Source organism: Primulina tabacum, chromosome 18 (genome assembly GCF_025594145.1).
Source record: "Primulina tabacum isolate GXHZ01 chromosome 18, ASM2559414v2, whole genome shotgun sequence".
NCBI classification, from domain to species: Eukaryota; Viridiplantae; Streptophyta; class Magnoliopsida; order Lamiales; family Gesneriaceae; genus Primulina; species Primulina tabacum.
Genome location: NC_134567.1, coordinates 13,859,283 through 13,865,691, shown reverse-complemented (window position 1 = coordinate 13,865,691; position 6,409 = coordinate 13,859,283). Strand labels below are relative to the sequence as shown.

The 6,409-nt window shown below is 34.9% G+C and overlaps 1 non-coding gene across 1 annotated transcript; it reads left to right on the top strand.

Moving 5' to 3' along the window:
* The first annotated feature begins 3,659 nt into the window (after positions 1-3,659).
* Positions 3,660-3,768, top strand: LOC142534012 (small nucleolar RNA R71). Its single transcript, XR_012816884.1, has one exon. It is a non-coding gene; the product is annotated as a small nucleolar RNA R71 (small nucleolar RNA).
* The last annotated feature ends 2,641 nt before the right edge of the window (positions 3,769-6,409 follow it).

The following is a 6,409-nucleotide window of genomic DNA, read 5'->3' as shown; positions in this document are numbered from 1 at the left end:
AATGTCCTCCGCATGCTTCTGAATGACAAAATTTAATGACACTACTTACCTCATTGTCGGGTATGCAACGTCGAAAAATTTGATCTGGACAATACTTGAACAGATACGGATCATCCCAATAAATCCTTTTACCTCATTCAAAAATTTTCTTTTATCTTGGGAATTCCATTGCGGTGGCATTTTTCCTGTCACAAGAAAATTTACTATGTTAGCAAACCAAGGTGTAGTAGTATTTGAAAATAGATGTTCATCAGGAAAATTATCGTTAATTGGTGTCATTTCACAAGATGATCCTGTTACTAGTCTCGATAAATGATCGGCTACGACATTCTCGGTTCCTTTTTTATCTTTGATCACAATGTCAAATTTTTGGAGCAACAAAATCCATCGTATCAGTCTTGGCTTTGCATCCTGTTTGGTCAACAAATATCTAATAGCAGAATGATCAGTAAACACAATAGTCGTTGACCCAATCAAATAAGAACGAAATTTATCTAATGCAAATATTATAGCAAGTAGTTCTTTTTCAGTTGTGGAGTAATTCATTTGAGTATTGTGTAAAGTTCTACTTTCATAATATATCACGTAAGGCTTACCGTTTCATCTTTGACCCAGTACTGCACCTACTGCATAATCACTCGCATCACACATGATTTCAAATGGTAAAGACCAATCAGGAGATTGCATGATAGGAGCTGATGTTAAATGTCGAATGATTTTATCAAAAGCATTTTGATAGTCTTGAGTCCACTCAAATGCAGTGTCTTTTGTTAAGAGGTTACAAATGGGTTTAGAGATTGAACTAAAGTCCTTTATAAACCTCCTATAAAATTCAGCATGTCCCAAAAATGAGCGAATTTCTTTAATGGTTTTTGGAGGGGGTAAATTGGCAATGACATCAACTTTGGCTTTATCAACTTCAATTCCATGAGATGACACGACATGTCCCAAAACAATCCCAGAAGTAATAATGTAATGACATTTTTCCCAATTTAAAATAAGACCTTTTTCCTCGCATCTTTTTAAAACTTTTCCAAATTTTCAAGACATTTATCAAATGTATTCCCAAAAACAGTTAAATCATCCATGAAAATCTCCAAACAATTTTCAACCTTGTCGCTAAAAATGCTTAGCATACATCTTTGAAATGTTGTTGAAGCATTGCATAATCCAAATGGCATCCTTCTAAATGCAAATGTTCCAAAAGGACATGTGAATGTAGTTTTATCTTGATCTTCGAGTGCAATGGGAATTTGATAATAACCTGAATATCCATCAAGAAAACAGTAGTATGGATGACCTGCTAGTCTTTCTAAAATTTGATCCAAAAATGGTAATGAAAAATGATCTTTTCTAGTGGCGTCATTTAATTTTCTATAATCAATACACATCCACCAACTAGATGGGACTCGACTTGTTAACAATTCACCTTTTTTCATTTTTTATCACTGTGATGCCAGATATTTTTGGAACTACTTGTGTTGGGCTTACCCACTTACTATCAGAAATAGGGTAGATAATCTCAACATCAAGTAGTTTGAGAACTTCAGTTTTCACAACATCTTTTATGTGTGGATTTAATCTCCTTTGGGGTTGTTGAGATGTTTTTGCATTTTCTTCTAAGTGAATTTTGTGAGTGCAAATTAGTGGATTAATGCCCTTGAGATCTTTTAGTGTCCAACCAATTGCATTTTTATGTCTTTTAAGCATATCAACTAATTTATCTTCTTGATCACTTGCTAGTTTGGAAGAAATTACCACCGGATATGTTTCATCTTCTCCAAGAAATGCATACTTCAATTCTTCTGGCAAGGGTTTTAACTCCAATATGGGTGGTTCGTCTGTGTTCTCATATTTTGCCTCAAATTCTTTCTCTGATCCTGGTAACGAGTGATACCCGATAAAATCATCAAGATCAATTTCAATATTTTCTTTAACAGTTTCAATTGAACAAATATCTAATTGATCAAGAGTACTCCCTTCTTGAATGTTTTCTTCCACAAGAGTTTCAATAAGATTTTCATCTTCACTTTCATCTCCTTTGTCATGTGGTTGCTTACAAAGATTAAAAACATTGAGCTCCAAGGTCATGTTACCAAATGAAAACTTCATTATTCCATTCCTGCAATTTATAAGAGCATTAGAAGTTGCTAAAAATGGACGACCCAGAATTACAGGAATTGCATTACAAGCTTCGATAGGCTATGTATCTAAAACTATGAAATCGACAGGATATACAAAGTTATCAACTTGGACCAACACGTCTTCTACAATACCTCTTAGCACTTTAACAGATCTATCGGCAAGTAAAAGTGTTACCGAAGTAGATTTTAACTCGCCTAGATTGAGTTCTTGATAAACTGAATAAGGAAGTAAATTCACACTAGCTCCAAGATCAAGCAAGGCTTTTTTAATCTTTCGTTCTCCAATAATACATGAAATATTAGGACAACCAGGGTCTTTGTATTTCAAAGTATTATTATTTTGAATGATTGCACTTACTTGTTCGGCTAAAAATGCTTTCTTTTTCACACTCAATTTTCTTTTCACAGTGCACAAGTCTTTCAAAAATTTGGCATATGATGGTACCTGTTTTATTGCATCTAATAAAGGTATATTAACTTTTACTTATTTAAAAATATCATATATATGAGAATTCAAATTTGATTTTTTTTGTATTTTTCAATGCATGAGGGAATGGTGGTGACACTGTCTGTTGAACCTCATCTTCGCAAGTTATGGGGTCCACATCCTTACCCTTTGGAGTTGATTTATCATCATCTTCACAAGGTTCAGGAATGGATTTTTCCACAACCTTACCACTTCAAAGGGTAATAACAGATTTTACCTGATCCATCGGTTGAGTTCCAGAAGTTCCAGTTTGTGAATGATGATCCTTGGGATTAGGCTGTGGTTGTGAAGGAAATTTACCTTTTTCATGAACATTAAGTGCAAATGCAAATTTAGCAAGAGTATCTTTCAAATCTGTCATGGTTTGAGCAGTTTGAGTATTGATAGACTCTTGCTTTGCAATGAAAGAATTCACTAAATCTTCCAAATTTCTTTTAGGTGGAGGAACATAAGGTGCAAAATTTTGAAAATTTTGTTGAGTTTGAAAATGTGGTTGCAGAAATTGTGCAGCATTATCATTTCTCCAACTAAAATTTGGATGATTTCGCCAACCTAGATTGTAATTTTGAGAAAATGGTTCAAAATTTGGCCTTTTGAAATTGTTCAAAACATGGATTTGTTCATGGAGACATTCTTTAAAAGAGGGCAAAGTGGGACAATCTTTTGTAGAATGATCACTTGTATCACAGATGTGACACGCAATTTCTTGAATAGCTTTTAATTGACCATTTTTTTTCAATTCAAGTGCCTCAACTTTTCTTGCCAAAGAAGTAAATCTAGCTTGGAGATCATGTGCATCTTTGAGGGTGTACATACCTCCACCAGATGTGGGAGATTGAATCTTGTTTGATGGTTCGATTGTACCTATAGTGTCCCAATTTTGAGCATTTTCAGCTAATGAATCGAGATACTCAATTGCCTCATTTGGATCTTTATCTTCAAATGTTCCATTACACATAAATTCAACCATTTGCCTATCTTTAGGTGTTAAGCCTTCATAAAATTGAGAAACAACTCTCCAAATTTCAAAACCATGATGTGGACAAAGATTAAGCAATTCTTTGTATCTATCCCAACACTGATAAAAAGTTTCTCCTTGTTTTTGAGTGAAAGTGATGATTTCCCTTTTGAAAGAATTTGTTCTATGAGATGGAAAAAGCTTTTTCAAAAATTGTTGTTGCAATTCATCCCAAGTTCGAAAGGATCTCGATCTAAGATATTGTAGCCAAGTTTTAGCTTTATCTTTTAAAGAAAAAGGAAAAAGCTTAAGTCGAATGGTGTTCATGCTACAATTTAGATCATTATATGTGTTGCACACTTCTTCAAACTCTCGTAAATGCATGTATGGATTTTCAGAATCTAAGCCATGAAAATTGGGTAAAAGTTGGATGATACCAGGCTTAAAATTGAAATGAGATGCATAAGGGGGAAAAACTAGACATGAAGGTGCACTAGTACGTGTAGGATTCGTGTGATCTCTAAGTGTTCTTCATCTATCATGATCATGTTGAGATTGAATTTCATCTTCATTTTCTTGGATGGGTTATTCCGCCATGTTTTGTAAAAATAAAGGGTTATTTCGAATGAGTCGACCACTAAGTGTACGTGACCAAATTCTCATGCAAATGCAAATGCAAAAGAATAAAACACACAAAAGCAATAAAATTTTAAATAAAGAAAAATAAACTATAAACAAAATTAAATAAACTTGAAATTAAATTCTACTTCCCCGGCAACTGCGCCAAACTTGGTGTACGGTACGGTTTAAGTTTTCGTATGTTTATTGACTACTTGGTGTACGGTACGGTTTAAGTTTTCGTATGTTTATTGACTACTTGGTCAAGTTTAAGTATAGTTTGGATGTTCAGAGTTTCGATTTAGGATTTATAGTATGGTTGGTTATAGATGATGTGTAGTGCTATTGTAGCGGCGTTACGATTAAATTCATGATAATTCATATGTTGAGCCAATTGGTATGAGGCCAATTGGAGTGATTAGATAAGACATAGAGGTGTAACTTTCTTATTTTGAGTTTTGTTCAAATCATTGTGGAAGGTAAGGCAAAAGAGCCCCGAAGTGTGTCGTGCGTTTCGTCGTTCCTCCAGTGGCACATGTTGGGAGATTTAGCATAACGTTTTACTCAGACCTTTAAATGATCTGAAATTTGGAGAGCTTCAAGGAAAGACATAGGGCTACAACTTTGTAGTTTACAACGTTTTCTAATTCGGAAGGGAAGAGGCGTTTCTGAAGCAATCTTTAGCGTGGCGGTGCGCAGAGCGGCGCCCGAGCTGTAATTTATGACCGCCCGAGCGCCCAGCACAGTATAAGCGTGTTTTGGGTGGATTTAGGCATAAAAACCGATTGAAACTCTCATTTCTATCATTTTCCTTCTCTTCTTTTCTCTTCTCCAATGATTCCAAGTAGGGTTCTTCATTTTCTTTTTATCCTTTCTTTCAATCAAGCAATTAATCTTCAATCCGGAGTTAGAACAAAGTTATTTTGGGTTCAAGAAGCTAAGGTAAGCTTGTGGCTTTGGTTATTTCTTGGTTTTTGGTGTTGGGGGTTATATGGGATTATTGATTGTGTTGATTTTATGGGTTTATTGGTATTGTTGTTGGATTATTGAGATGTTGACGGTGTTATACATGGTTTATTGTGTAGGTTGTGTACCAAGGGTTATGTTGAAGGTGTTCTTGTTGGTTGTAAGTGGAATCTCATTCTTGTGCTCACACGATAGTATATGTATTGTGTTTCAATGGTTTTAACATGCTATTCCCTTCCATTTGATCCATATTAGGTATTGAATTACTTGATTGTATATTTGAGACAATTGAATGTCTCAATTGTGAAAAGGGGAATACAAGAGAAAAGAGTTTACAAAGTGTTTGATTAAATGCCCCAAAGAGAGTTTAAAATGATTTATGGATTGATAGATACATAGTCATAGATTGCATGCAATTAGTTGATCAACGACCATAGGCTTATATCCCTCAGAGTTATCGATTTATATCGATGGGATATAGGTACAGAGACAGAGATACTATATAGATATCAATCCAACAAAGAAAAGAGAAATACCATCTTATTGTTATATTATTGCTATGTTATTCATGCTTCAAGATTTGATGGTATTTATTGATTTCAAAGCCATGTTTTCAGAGTATGCTATGTACCCATTGCTATGTAAGAGTTCCACTTGCTGAGTTTTATACTCATTTCAGTTATTTCATGTGATATAGATAAGAGCGATGGGCCGGGACGTTGATTGTGGGCCGGAGTCATATGAATGTAGAGAAGGAAGGAAGAAGATATTTTGATGGCATTTTTGGACATGATCATACAAATGATATTTTGTATTTTGGTTGTATCATTTCCTTGATCATGTATATACATTTGTTTGTAAAGATTTTATGTCAAGAACTTTTTATCCTTCCTCCTTCAAGAAAATTTTTAATTCCGCTGTTATTTTATTAAAACCGGTCAAAGGTGTCACATTTAGTGGTATCAGAGCACCGTTCTTCGGACCAATGCATATGACTTCGTCTACTTTCAACGGTCCGGGTATGTCTTCTTCTACATCTATTCATTATTATCTATGAATATGTATTGTGTGAGCACATTGTAGGAATAGATGCCTCCTAAGAGAAAGGCTGCAGAGGGTGAGGATAGCCAAGGTCCATAGTGAGCAGATCCAACTGTTGCTACGTAAGCAAAGTACAGGTCAAGGTAGAGGATAGGGTAGAGGCCAAGTGGCTCAGGCAGTGGGAACCGATGGGAT